Source organism: Pseudophryne corroboree, chromosome 6, assembly GCF_028390025.1.
Source record: "Pseudophryne corroboree isolate aPseCor3 chromosome 6, aPseCor3.hap2, whole genome shotgun sequence".
Classification (NCBI taxonomy): Eukaryota; Metazoa; Chordata; class Amphibia; order Anura; family Myobatrachidae; genus Pseudophryne; species Pseudophryne corroboree.
The window spans coordinates 406,435,129-406,449,854 of NC_086449.1; the positions used below are offsets into that span (position 1 = coordinate 406,435,129).

Below are 14,726 nucleotides of genomic sequence, written 5' to 3' on the forward strand. Positions count from 1 at the left end.
TTCTGCATCACTTGGGCTGAAAAGTCTTGGAAAATAAGAACTTTAAAGTTGTGGATCTGTAGAGAAGGTAGTTTACGGTATGCCCGTAGTATGTTTTCTTTGTCTTTAAAATCCAGAAATTTGGCTATGACTGGACGTGGAGATCGGGCAGAAGCCCCCCTCTCAGGCCCCAAGCGATGGGCTCTCTCGATATTAACAGACCCTGAGGTTGTCGGTACCTTGAGAACATGAATTAAATCAGTGTTAAGAAAGTCCAGCAGATTCGTGCCTTTAATACTCTCTGGGATTCCTATAAAGCGCAAGTTATTGTTACCGTGCCTGTTCTCCAGGCCATCCAGCTTGTCAGACATCGCACTGATAGTGACCTCCTGTTGTTCAACTGTGTTACGTAGAGCTAATATGGTATCTTCAGAGTCACTAGTACGCTGTTCCAGCTCTATAATTCATTTGGTGTTGGATTCCAGGTGGGATAAGGTAGTATTGAGTGAGTCTTGGATATTATCCATTTTTTGATTAAGCGGTTGAAGGAGTAAGGAAAGTTCGCTTATGGTGTTACTTTGTGGTACAGGTAGTTGAGAAGCTTGAGAGGAGGATGCTTGGGACACGTCAGAGGGGGTAAATAACAAATTTGGAGAAGGTGGAGAACTTTTAGGAGCCTGAGCTTTAGCGGCTTGTCCCTTTGATTTGCCCATGTCTGAACCTGTAGGTTTTTCTAGAAATTTGTCCATAGACCGACAACCAAGAGACTAAATAAGTAGAGTAAGTGCAGCCAGAAAGTATGAGGTCACCACCCCCACATGAAATGGAGAGAATCACGTCAGAGACAAGACCTAAATTTACATGAAAAATGAAAACTGAGAAAGTCACATGGCAATAATGAACTTTGTCAGGGATGTCTCCTGGCTATATATAATATCACTTGACCAAAGTTGATAAACAAAAATTACAATAGACTTCACAGTAATATATGTTATATCTGAGTTATTATAGTAAGAGCCAACAAATGACAACAGTGATGTCTTTAACCCGTTGTATATAATATCGGCTAACCAAGTTGCTGACAAAGCGATAGAAGTATAAGAAACACTAACAACTGCCAAAGCAGTGTAATTACAAGGGACTTTTCCGTAATATATGTTATATCTGAATCCTTATAATATTAGCCAGCAGATGGCAACAGTAGTGTTCGTAGCACACACAAGGCTGTATGTATCAACTAAGCAAAGTTTCTGGCAAAGCAATGGAAGTACAAGGGACTTCACTGTAATATATGGTATATCTAAATTATTATAGTAATAGTCCGCAGATGGCCGCAGTAGTGTTCGCAACACACACAAGGCTTTATGTATCAACTAATGTAAGTTGCTGGTAAAGCAATGGAAGTATAAGGGACTTCACGGTAATATATGTTATATCTGAATTATTATAGTAGTAGCCAGCAGGTGGCAGCAGTAGTGTTTGTAACACACACAAAGCCTTATGACTATCAACTAACCAAAGTTGCCAGCAAAGCTATGGAAGTACCAGAGACTGCACAGTAATATACTGTATGTTATACCTGAATTATTATAGCAATAGCCAGCAAGTGGCAGTAATAGTGTTCGTAACACACAAAGTTTTATATATTAATGAAGCAGGTGCTAAGTTAACCAATAGTAACACCTATATCCGATCACTAAAGAGCAAGTAATAAGATAAATGGTACTGAGTACAGTAGAGTAGTGCAAATAATATACAGAGCCGATAACAGTGGTATAGTTTGCACAACACAGAATATATTAACATCAAAGTTACGGTAATACCAAACTCAGCCAGCAGATGACAATGGCAGTATTCGTATTATATATAAGAATAACACTAAACTGTAAGCTACAAGGTGTGCATTAAAAATGAGTTTTATGGTAAGAACTTACCGTTGTTAAATCTCTTTCTGCGAGGTACACTGGGCTCCACAAGGATTAACATTGGGGGTGTAGTGTAGGATCTTGATCCGAGGCACCAACAGGCTCAAATCTTTGACCTTCTTCCTAAGATGAATAGCGCCGCCTCCTATATCACCCCGCCTCCGTGCACAGGAGCTCAGTTTTGTTAACCAGCCCAATGCAGTAGCAGGTAAAAGAGACAACAATCGTTAATAGCCACATACACCACACACTCACCACAGGAGATGGTGTCAGCAGCTAATGCATGCCAACCCAAAGAAGCCAAGTGCGTCAGGGTGGGTGCCTTGTGGAGCCCAGTGTACCTCGCAGTAAGAGATTTAACAACGGTAAATTCTTACCATAAATCTCGTTTTCTGCTGAGGGGTACACTGGGCTCCACAAGGATTAACATCAGGGATGTCCTAAAGCAGTTCCTTATGGGAGGGGACGCACTATAGCGGGTACAAGAACCCGGCGTCCAAAGGAAGCATCCTGGGAGGCGGAAGTATCGAAGGCATATAACCTTATGAACATGTTCACTGAGGACCATGTAGCCGCCTTGCACAATTGTTCAAGGGTCGCACCACAGCGGGCCGCCCAAGAAGGTCCAACAGACCGAGTAGAATGGGCCTTAATAGTAGCAGGAGCTGGGCGACCAGCCAGTACATAAACATGTGCAATCACCATTCTAATCCATCTGGCCAAGGTCTGCTTGTGAGCAGGCCAGCCACGCCTGTGAAAACCAAACAGTACAAAGAGAGAATCCGATTTCCTGATGGAGGCAGTTCTCTTCACGTAGATACGGAGAGCCCGTACCACATCCAAAGACCGTTCTTTGGAACACAAATCAGGAGAGGCAAAGGCCGGAACCCACAATCTCCTGATTAAGGTGTAAAGAAGATACCACCTTAGGTAAATACCCAAGACATGTTCTAAGAACCGCCCGATCACGGTGAAAAATCAAATATGGTGACCTACAAGACAAGGCACCCAAATCCGACACCCGTCTAGCAGAGGCAATAGCCAGCAGAAACAATACCTTAAGAGAAAGCCACTTAAGGTCTGCAGATTCAAGAGGCTCAAACGGAGACCCTTGCAACGCCTCCAGAACCACCGACAAGTCCCAAGGAGCCACCGGCGGGACATAAGTAGGTTGAATCCGCAACACACCCTGAGTGAACGTATGCACATCAGGTAAGGTCACAATTTTTCTCTGAAACCAAACCGACAAAGCAGAAATATGAACCTTGATGGAGGCCAGACAAAGGCCCAAGTCCAGGCTTTGTTGTAGAAAGGCCAAAAGTTTGGCCGTACTAAACTTGTAAGCGTCATGATTGTTAGATGCGCACCAAGCAAAGTAAGAATTCCAGACCCTATGATAAATCCGAGCAGAAGCCGGTTTCCGGGCCTTCAACATGGTTTGAATGACCGACTCAGAAAATCCTTTGGCCCTTAAGACGGAAGCTTCAAGAGCCACGCTGTCAGAGCCAATTGGGCTAAATCCTGATATACACAGGGGCCCTGAACGAGGAGATCTGGGCTGCTGCGGAAGTAGAAGGGGACGCTCTATCGAGAGACCCTGAAGGTCTGAGAACCAATGCTGTATGGGCCACGCTGGAGCGATCAGAAGTAGGATACCTCCTTCTTGCTTGAACTTACTTATTACTCTGGGCAGGAGTGACACAGGAGGGAACACGTATGGTAGCCAAAAGTTCCATGGAATTGCCAGTACGTCCACGAACGCTGCTTGAGGATCCCTTGTCCTTGCTCCGAAGACCGGAACCTTGTGATTGTGTCGATATGCCATCAGGTCCACATCTGGAAGGCCCCACTTGTCCACGAGGAGTTGAAATACTTCTGGATGGAGGCTACACTCTCCGGCGTGTACGTCCTGACGACTGAGAAAGTCCGCTTCCCAGTTTAGGACCCCTGGAATGAACACTGCTGATATGGCTGGCAGATGGAGTTCCACCCACTGAAAAATCTGTGATACTTCCCTCACTGCCATGCGGCTTCGAGTGCCGCCTTGATGATTGATGTACGCCACCGTGGTGGCGTTGTACGACTGTACTTGAACAGGTCTGTTCTGTATTAAATGCTGGGCCTAGTTCAATGAGTTGAACACTGCCCGCAATTCCAGAATGTTTATCGGGAGGAGAGACTCCTCCTTGGTCCACCGACCCTGAAGGGAGTGTTGCTCCAACACCGCACCCCAACCCCTCAGACTTGCGCCCGTCGTCAGAAGGACCCAGTTGGAGATCCAGAAGGGACGACCCCTGCTCAATCGTTGGTCCTGATGCCACCAGCTCAGTGACAGACGGACCTCCGGAGACAATGAGATCATTTGAGACCTGATCCAGTGAGGCAGGCCATCCCACTTGGAAAGAATCAGCCTTTGGAGAGGGCGGGAATGGAATTGAGTGTACTCCACCATGTCGAAAGCCGACACCATGAGACCTAGCACTTGCATTGCCGAATGTATCAACACTTGCGGACGAGATAGGAAGCATCGAATCTTGTCCTGAAGCTTCAGGACTTTCTCCTGAGACAAGAACAACCGCTGGTTGTGAGTGTCCAACAACGCCCCCAGGTGCACCATGCTCTGAGCAGGGACCAGGGAGGATTTCTTCCAGTTGATGAGCCACCCGTGGGCTTGCAGAAACTGGATAGTCAGATCCAGATGGCTAAGGAGAATCTCTGGGGAATTTGCCAGGATCAACAAGTCATCCAAGTACGGTAGGATCCTGACCCCTTGACGGCGGAGTACAGTCGTCATTACCGCCATGACCTTGGTGAAGACTTGCGGTGCCGTGGTCAAACCAAAAGGTAACGCCCGAAATTGGTAATGAGGGTTGCCAACCGCAAACCTCAGGTACTGCTGATGCGACACTGCAATGGGAATATGCAGGTAAGCATCCTGTATGTCCAGTGACACCATATAGTCCCCAGGCTCCAAGGCCAGAACAATAGAGCAAAGAGTTTCCATAAGAAACTTGGAGACCTTCACAAATTTGTTCAAGGACTTGAGGTTGAGAATGGGCCGGGAATACCCATTTGGTTTCGGGACTAGGAACAGCGGTGAATAGTACCACTTGCCTCTCTGGGCCAGAGGCACCTGTACTACCACTCCTGTGTCCAGGAGGGACTGTACCACCGAATGAAGAGTCTTTGCCTTCACCTGATCCGAAGGGATGTCTGTCAGGCAAAATCGATGAGGGGGGCGATTCTTGAAGGATACGGCGTAACCTCGAGTGACGACTTCCCATATCCAGGCATTGGAAGTGGTCTTCAACCATTCCTGGGTAAACCCTAGAAGTCGGCCCCCTACTCTGGGATCCCCCAGAGTGAGGCCCACCCCGTCATGCAGCAGGCTTGTCAGTTTTGGAAGCAGGCTGACGGGCAGCCCAGGCCCAGTTGGGTTTGTGCTTATTGGGTTTAGAAGTGCGAACCTGTTTTGGGTACGCCTGACCTTTTGCTTTACCTGAAGGAGTGAAAGGAAGTACTCTTAGCCTTCGGCACCGAAGTAGCAGTATTAGGAAGACATGCTCTTTTAGCAGACTCTAAGTCAGCCACTATCTTGTTGAGATCTTCTCCGAAAAGTTTGTCTCCTTTGAAGGGGAGTACCTCCAGGGTTTTCTTAGAGTCCATGTACACAGACCAGGACCATAACCAGAGAATTCGGTGAGCCAAAATGGACGTAGTAGAAGCCTTGGCCGCCAGAATACCAGCATCAGAAGCCACCTCTTTAATGTAATGAGACGCTGTAACAATATACGACAGGCATTGTCTAGCATGATCGTAAGCTTTGAAAGGCAACTCCGCCTCCATTTCCTGAGCCCACGCTTCCACGGCTTCTGCAGCCCATGTCGCTGCAATGGAGGGCCTATGCGCATCACCATTTAGGGTGTAGATTTCCTTCAAACAACCCTCCACACGCTTGTCCGTCGACTCTCTCAAGGACTTGACAGTAGTTACAGGCAGAGCTGAGGATACTACCAGGCGCACCACTTGCAAATTCACTGGTGGGGGTGTTTCCCAATTTTTACTAAGCTTCGTAGCGAGGGGGTAGCGAGCCAGCATCTTCTTGTGAGGCGTGAACGTCTTTCCTGGATTTTCCCAAGACTCCTGACGTTTGTCAACTAAGTGTACAGAGTGAGATAAAACTTGTTTAACCACCTTCTGACGTTTAAACCTGTCCGGTTTCTTAGGGGCAGCGTCAGGCTCCGGTTCATCATCAACCTGAAGAATGAGCCTGATAGCCTCTAACACGTCAGGAACATCCACCTGTGAAACAACTTCCCCATCAGAAGCATCAGGGTCACAATCTGTGGGGTCCGTATAAACGGCATCCTCATCAGACGAGGTGTCTGGGACATTGGTGGATTGTGAGGAAGTAATTGCCCGCTTAGAGGACCCCTTGGTCTTAGGCGGGCGAGGGTTAGACTTTTGAGCAGTCAGTGATTGGTTCAATTGCTTTAACGGATTGGACATTTGATCTGCCCACGGCAGGTTAACCGCGGGGACCATAAGCGGTTGTACCGGCACAGGAGGTCCCATAGGGGGCGTTACTCTAGTTACCAGCGTATTCAATAGCGTGGAGAAGGTAGCCCAAGGTGGGTCATTTTGCACCCCCATTGCTACAGTCCCACTGGGGGGCAAGGAACCCCCAGAACCTGACCCCTCAGATGCTATGTTATCCACAAATGTGTCTGCAGCGTCAACACCACGCAATGTGGGATCAGCCCCAGCTCCGTTGCCCTTTGTAGCTGACATAAAAGCTCAATGCAAGGCAACACAGTACAATATCAGCAGCACAATACCTGACAAGAACCCCCTGTGTAGTGTATCAGCACAAACAGGGAATTCAAGAGGTATACCATATATAGTGACTAAAAATCACAGAGGAAAATACACACTGAGTATATCCTGTGAACTGCCTATATTATGATAAACCTGACACACTTAGCCCTCTCAGGTTATAGAATATAGGGATAGCAATCTGAGTGAGATACACAAAATGGAGGTCACACAGCAGCTATATGCACACACACAGAGTCACAGTTTGTACAATGCAGAAATTATGACATGCAATAAAACTGCACTGGACTAGCAATACAGAGTAGTACTATGTATAGCTATACACTTAATAGATATAACAATGCACAGTAAAGACTGGATGTATATCACAGGTTACTTGTACTAAATTACCCTGACTAAATGCACTTTTTCCTAACTAACACTGTCAGCAGACATATAGAATACTTCAGTGTCCTGTAAAATGCACAGCACTGACAGGCAGGCGGCTTTACAGAGGAGGATTTGCCCAAACAGTCCCAGGATCAGCTCTGCCTGCTATAATGGCGCCCAAACGCTGACAGGGAGTGAGGGAGAGAGAGATATGCAGCTCCAGGGCGGGAACATTTACTCTAAATGGCGCCCTGGGGCTGGGAGAGGGGATACAGGTCAAAGCCTTATACCCCAGCTGGACTTCACCACCGGGTACTGGGGGCTTAATAAAACGGTTTTATGAGAGAAAACCGACCTGTGCCCATGCCCTGGTGGTCTAGTGGGGTCCCTGTACTACCACAGTGTCCACGCCAGCGTGTGGCCCGCCTCCCACCGGCCACGCGGGATCGCTATTTACAGCATATCCCATCGAGGGGACCCCTTACCTCCTCCCTGAGTGCGGCCACACGATCCGAGAGAACAGCGGTCGTGTCTGTGACTAACTTTGAAGAAAACCAGAGCCTCCGCTGTAGGTACCCGGCAACTAGGGCGCGGGAGTGTACAGCGCTACTGGGGGAGGTGATGGAGCTGCAGCAGGAGATGTCTGACTGACATCTAACACAGGAAATGGGGTTTAGGAGGGAACCGCACCAGTCCAAAAGGATTTTTTTGAACAATTAGTGGCCTCTGAAAAACTGAATTTAAATAGAATTCCTTCTATATATGGCAACCATAGATGTTGTAAGGATTTATCCCAATATCATATAATGTTGCTTTCAGTGGTGCTCCCTAGAGTCAAAAAGTATCAAGTACAAAAAGGACCAAAAGAGAGAAATTTGAAAAAAAATACTCTTTTGTGGGAGCACTCTAATTCAGAGGTTATTAGTATAATTTGTGAATTATTAATAAAAACAATTTAATTAGCAAAAGTCAGATTCTGGGAGTGACTGTATGTGAAAAAAAGTAGCTTAGCGAAAATATTGATAAATTAAATTATTCGTGATCTCCAAACTCACGATTTACAAATTGCCAGGAGTAAAATTCTGTGATGCTTTTGTCACCATAATTCTGCATGATATATCTTATGAAATGTTTGACCATCATTCATTCTGCTAATATCCATTACGGATTTTTATAGATGCAGAGAATAAAATCATTGGTCATGCGGATCCCAATATTGGATGACATAAAGTTGAGTGCCACGGTGTCCAATAGCCAATTTATTGCAGCACCAGGGTGTTCAAAGGAGGTCTCCCTTCCTCGTACTGACCCGGCCTTTCACTGCTTAGCTTCCAAGTTCAGAAGAGATTGGGCATCTCCAGTGAAGTGTACCGCAATTATTGGACTCCTCTCTTTGGTCACTCCAAATATATGCCAAGTGGCTACTATATGTTAGGAATGGAGAGCATATGTGATTCGTAACAAATGGGTTACAAATGAAAAAGATTACATGCAATCAGCTGATTAATCAGCATGTGACACAACGATCACTGAGGTTAATTATATATGTATAATCACTTAGATATGTGGAAAGAATTCAAATGTACCACATATAAGAAAATATGTGACACGGCGGTCACAAAAAAGAGGAAAATAAATGCGTACAATCACAAATATTCAACAGCTGATGAATCAGTATGCGACATGGCGGTCACAGAAGAATGATCATAAGTACAATCCCTAAATTTATACAGCATGTGGCTAAATTTTTAATTAACGTGCAGTCAGCTGATAGATAAATATGTGACACAGCGGCCACAAAAAAAGAGATTAGATGCGTACAATCACCTTAACAATCACCAGCGGATTAATCAGCATATGACACAGTGGTCACAAAGAGATAATTATAAATATAATCCCTCAATTATACAGCATGTGACATGGCAGTCACAGAAGAAATATAAATAGGTTATTTGGAATAATATATGTGGGAAAATTCATAAATGCCACATATCATCACTAATTGATTAACCTTAATACATTGGCATGACAACTCGTCCGCTTAAACAGCGAGTCCTGGAACATGTAGGATCTATACGTAATGCCATCACGGACAAGGCCAAGATGAAGCAATTAACTTCAGTCGCTCGCCATTTTCACACCCATCATGAAAATAGATGGGAGGAGCTTAAAATCTTTGGCTTGGAGAAAATCAAACTCGGAATACGAGGAGGTAATCTAACCGAGAACCTACTGAAAAGAGAGAGTGAATGGATCTTTTAGATGGGATCCCTATACCCAACAGGCATGAATGAAAACATAAACTACGGGGTATACTTAAATTAATGTCATCATATTAGAACCTTTGGTATCCATTTTAGTCTCTCCTTTCAGTTACGGCTAATCCACATAAAATATATGTTCATAACATTTTTTTCATAACATCCAAGTCTTTAATCACAGCCTACTATTCACGTTCTTATCACTCTTACCCAATTTCACACAAGCACATTATCATCTTTTCACCATGGGCTCTTCTCACATTCATTATATCTGCCCTCTTAAATTAATTCATTATCATCACATATAAGTGCCATCCCTTCCCCAACCATGCTCCTGATTCACTATCCCTTCCCTCACTTTCTTCTTCATTCTCCTCATTATCCCATTCCTATCCTTCTCATCAACCAGCACATAAAATCTAATATAATATATATATAAAAATCATCAACACTTAAATCACACCACTTATTCTTTAATTAACCTATTAATCAATTAATTATGTCACTGCCACAAATTAACCTATAACTGTTTATTAATTTCATTACTTGCACAATAATTATATAATCTTTTCACTTTACTAAATATGCCTAGGCAAATTTATTTGTTCTTCAAATTAACTACAAGCAAACACAAGCCGTTGTAACTATTAATTGTGTCAAACCTGGGAGACTAATATAACTTAACAAGATTGGTGGATCAGCATGTTCATCAAAAAAATGTATCCAATCAGCTATGAGCCCTGCTCTACATAAACTGGAACTTTCAGTGATCACACTACGCCCTGTGACCAAGCTTATCTTGCGAAACGTACGTCAGGATTAGCGATTACGTGATGCGCACACGTGACCGCGCTAGCAGAAGCGCTTAGACTATCACCAGGCAACGGCCCCAAGCCATCGCTCTCCCAGAGCGAGACCACGGACACACGCCGCTGCAGCTTCTGGAGTATCTCCACGGCAACGGCCCCAAACCACCGCTCTCTTGGAGCACTATTACGGACACACGCCGCTGCAGTCTCCGGAGCTTTTACACGGCCAAAAGCGAAACGGACAGCATATATACCAGAACTGGTATCGTATATACCCCACACCAATGTGAAACCTATTCACTCTATAGTTTAAATTTGCAAGGCTGCAACTGACTGACTGAACAGCCATTTGTTTCTTATCCTTTCCTGCAAAACATCTTTCATATAGAACTCTGAATATTAGAGACATCCTATATAAGTTCAGCCTCTATTTTCTATTCAAGAATTAACTGTTCATTGCAGCAACATTCCCTGCAGGTTCATATATAACCTGCTGTGATACATATCTTTTCCCCTTCCCCCTTTCTCTCCTTCCTCCCCCCCCCATCCTCCCCCCCTCCCCTTTCCCTCCCTTCCCTTCTGTGACCCAGAGGGGTCCACCACAAAGAGCTGGTATCCGTTTGATATATGTCCGTTTGTCTGCTAGTTCGCCATAATTACACGCTGTCTTCTACAGCATAAATTGAATTAGGCACTTAAGCTAATTGGTACGGCCGTACTGGTGACCTGTTCTAAGCTCAGATATAAGGTTAATCAATTAGTGATGATATGTGGCATTTATGAATTTTCCCACATATATTATTCCAAATAACCTATTTATATTTCTTCTGTGACTGCCATGTCACATGCTGTATAATTGAGGGATTATATTTATAATTATCTCTTTGTGACCACTGTGTCATATGCTGATTAATCCGCTGGTGATTGTTAAGGTGATTGTACGCATCTAATCTCTTTTTTTGTGGCCGCTGTGTCACATATTTATCTATCAGCTGACTGCATGTTAATTAAAAATTTAGCCACATGCTGTATAAATTTAGGGATTGTACTTATGATCATTCTTCTGTGACCGCCATGTCGCATACTGATTCATCAGCTGTTGAATATTTGTGATTGTACGCATTTATTTTCCTCTTTTTTGTGACCGCCGTGTCACATATTTTCTTATATGTGGTACATTTGAATTCTTTCCACATATCTAAGTGATTATACATATATAATTAACCTCAGTGATCGTTGTGTCACATGCTGATTAATCAGCTGATTGCATGTAATCTTTTTCATTTGTAACCCATTTGTTACGAATCACATATGCTCTCCATTCCTAACATATAGTAGCCACTTGGCATATATTTGGAGTGACCAAAGAGAGGAGTCCAATAATTGCGGTCACACTTCACTGGAGATGCCCAATCTCTTCTGAACTTGGAAGCTAAGCAGTGAAAGGCCGGGTCAGTACGAGGAAGGGAGACCTCCTTTGAACACCCTGGTACTGCAATAAATTGGCTATTGGACACAGTGACACTCAACTTTATGTCATCCAATATTGGGATTCGCATGACCAATGATTTTATTCTCTGCATCTATAAAAATCCGTAATGGATATTAGCAGAATTAATGATGGTCATACATTTCATAAGATATATCATGCAGAATTATGGTGACAAAAGCATCACAGAATTTTACTCCTGGCAATTTGTAAATCGTGAGTTTGGAGATCACGAATAATTTAATTTATCAATATTTTCGCTAAGCTACTTTTTTTCACATACAGTCACTCCCAGAATCTGACTTTTGCTAATTAAATTGTTTTTATTAATAATTCACAAATTATACTAATAACCTCTGAATTAGAGTGCTCCCACAAAAGAGTCTTTTTTCCAAATTTCTCTTTTTTGGTCCTTTTTGTACTTGACATCTAACACAGTCAGTGTCTCTGCTGCAGCCCTTGAAGTCTTCAATATTCTTTAAAAGCTTCTCTCAGGGCTGCTGGAGCAGCCCCCCTATTACGTACCTGCTTACTGCATGGCACCAACTACAAAACTGAGCTAATGTGCACGGAGGTGGGGTTATAGAGGAGGCGGCGCTATGCATCTTGGGAAGAAGGTCAAAGCTTTGAGCCTGTTGGTACCTCGGATCAAGATCCTACTCTACATCCCAATGTCATTCTCTGTGGAGCCCAGTGTACCCGGCAGCAGAAATATATATATATACATATATACATATATATATATATATATATATATTGTCACTGACCTAGGTTGGGGGTGTTGTGAACTCGGGGGTTCTCCCGATGGTAGGGGAGAGGAACCACAGTTGGGTCGGAACAGGGATGGCCTGATATAGGTCTTCCTCATACAGGACTCTGATAGTAAAGCTTGGTGAAAATATTAAAGAACTTTATTGCAGCAAGGGAGCAACACAATGTCACATGGCAAAGAGGGGACGTATGGGGAAAATGTCCAGGCTTATAGGAGAGCTTGTAAGCAATGTTAAAGATTCCAGAGAAAGAAGTACTTGTGAGTGTTGGTACTAGATAATAGTGACTGAAGAACTTGTGGGTGATGTTTTTAAGGATACTGGTGATTTGAAGAGCTCGTGAACGGTGGTTAAAGACTCTGAAGATTTGAAACACTTGTGAACGGTGGTTAAAGACACTGGGGGTTTGTATGACTTGAGAGCGGTGATTAAAGACACTGATGATTTGTATGACTTGAGAACGGTGATTAAGGACACTGATGATTTGCGGAACTTGAGAGCGGTGGTTAAAGACACTGATGACTTGTATGACTTGAGAGCGGTGATTAAAGACACTGATGATTTGTAGAACTTGAGAGCGGTGGTTAAAGACACTGATGATTTGTATGACTTGAGAGCGGTGATTAAAGATACTGATGATTTGTAGAACTTGAGAGCGGTGGTTAAAGACACTGATGATTTGTAGAACTTGAGATCGATGGTTAAAGACACTGGTAACTTGCAAAACTTGGGAGAGGTGTTTAAAAACACTGATGACTTGTAGAACTTGAGAGCGGCGTTTAAAGACACTTATGACTCGTAGAACTTAAGAGCGGCGTTTAAAGACACTGATGACTCGTAGAACTTAAGAGCGGCATTTAGCCCGCAGCCCACGCTAACTCCAAGAAGCACTGGTGACTGGATTGCAGAGGAACACACCAGCCGCTGGATACACTGGAACTGTGCAGCAGCTGACAGCTGAAAGTGCCGGAGACACTGGGGTACGACTGCAGAGAGATTCGCCGGGAACGACAGCACTGGCATCCACTTCAGGGGAAAAGATGATACTCAGGTGCCGAGGCTCTGCCCGGCGTCTGACTTTGAATCTCCCGCCTCCGCTGGATTGGCGGAACAGTCTGATGACGTCACCCGCTCCCCGCCCACGTGATGCCGGGTGTCATGGCGGCGCCCCTGCCCCGGGGAACCGCCGGGAGCCGCGCCAGCCAGACGCCGGAGCCCGCGGACCACCGAAGGCGGAGGCCGCAACACAGACCAGCAGGCACGCAGTGGTAAGCGTGGCGAACGCCGCCTATGGCGTGTGACAGTACCCCCTCCTCCAGGAGTGGCCCCCGGACACTTTCCAGGTTTTGTTGGATGTCTGGAATGGAAAATCCGCACCAGTCGGGGAGCCATAACTTCAGTAGCCTTGACCCAGCTCCTCTCCTCGTGGCCAAAACCTTTCCACTCCACCAAATACTGTAGATTCTTGTGAAGATAACAAGAGTCAAGAATAGCTTTGATTTCAAAGTCCGTTCCAGCTTCAGTCTCTGCAGAGGTTGGCCTCGGGGACTTTAAATGGAACCGGTTTAAAATAAGGGGGCGAAGGAGAGAGATATGAAAGGAGTTTGGTATCCGGAGGTGGGAAGGCAATCCCAATTTGCAGACAACCGGATTCAGGACTTGTACCACAGGGTAAGGACCAATAAACTTTGGGGCGAACTTCATAGTGGGCACCCTTAACCGGAGGTTGCGGGTGGAGAGCCATACCCTGTCACCAACCTTGTATTGGGGAGCTGCTCGTCGCTTCCTATCCGCAAAGAACTTATAGCGACCGGAGACTCTCTTGAGGTTAGCATGAACTCGACTCCAAATTTGACTGAAGTGCCGGAGAGTAGAGGCTGCAGCAGGAACATCCTCTGGAGGACAAATGGGTAATTCAGGAACTTGAGGATGGAACCCATAATTAATGAAAAATGGGGACTCACCAGTCGAAGAGTGGTACAGATGATTATAGGCAAACTCGGCCCATGGCAACAGTTCCACCCAATTATCTTGCGAGGGAGAGAGATAAACACGGAGAAAAGTCTCTAAATCTTGATTGACGCGTTCAGTTTGCCCATTGGTTTGTGGATGGTAAGCGGATGAAAACTTGAGTTTTATTTGGAAGGCCGTACAGAGAGCTCTCCAGAATCTTGCAGTGAATTGTACCCCCCGGTCAGAGACGATTTCCTGAGGTAAGCCGTGCAGGCGGAAATGTTCTCGGATAAATAACAAAGCCAACTTGGGAGCTGATGGTAACCCGGTCAAAG

The 14,726-nt window shown here is 44.9% G+C and overlaps 2 pseudogenes; one reads left to right on the forward strand and one right to left on the reverse strand.

Annotated features, from left to right (window-relative positions):
• Positions 1 to 8,368: 8,368 nt before the first annotated feature.
• Positions 8,369 to 8,487, reverse strand: LOC134937500 (5S ribosomal RNA; annotated as a pseudogene).
• A 3,073-nt stretch (positions 8,488 to 11,560) lies between these two features.
• Positions 11,561 to 11,680, forward strand: LOC134939074 (5S ribosomal RNA; annotated as a pseudogene).
• Positions 11,681 to 14,726: the final 3,046 nt, after the last annotated feature.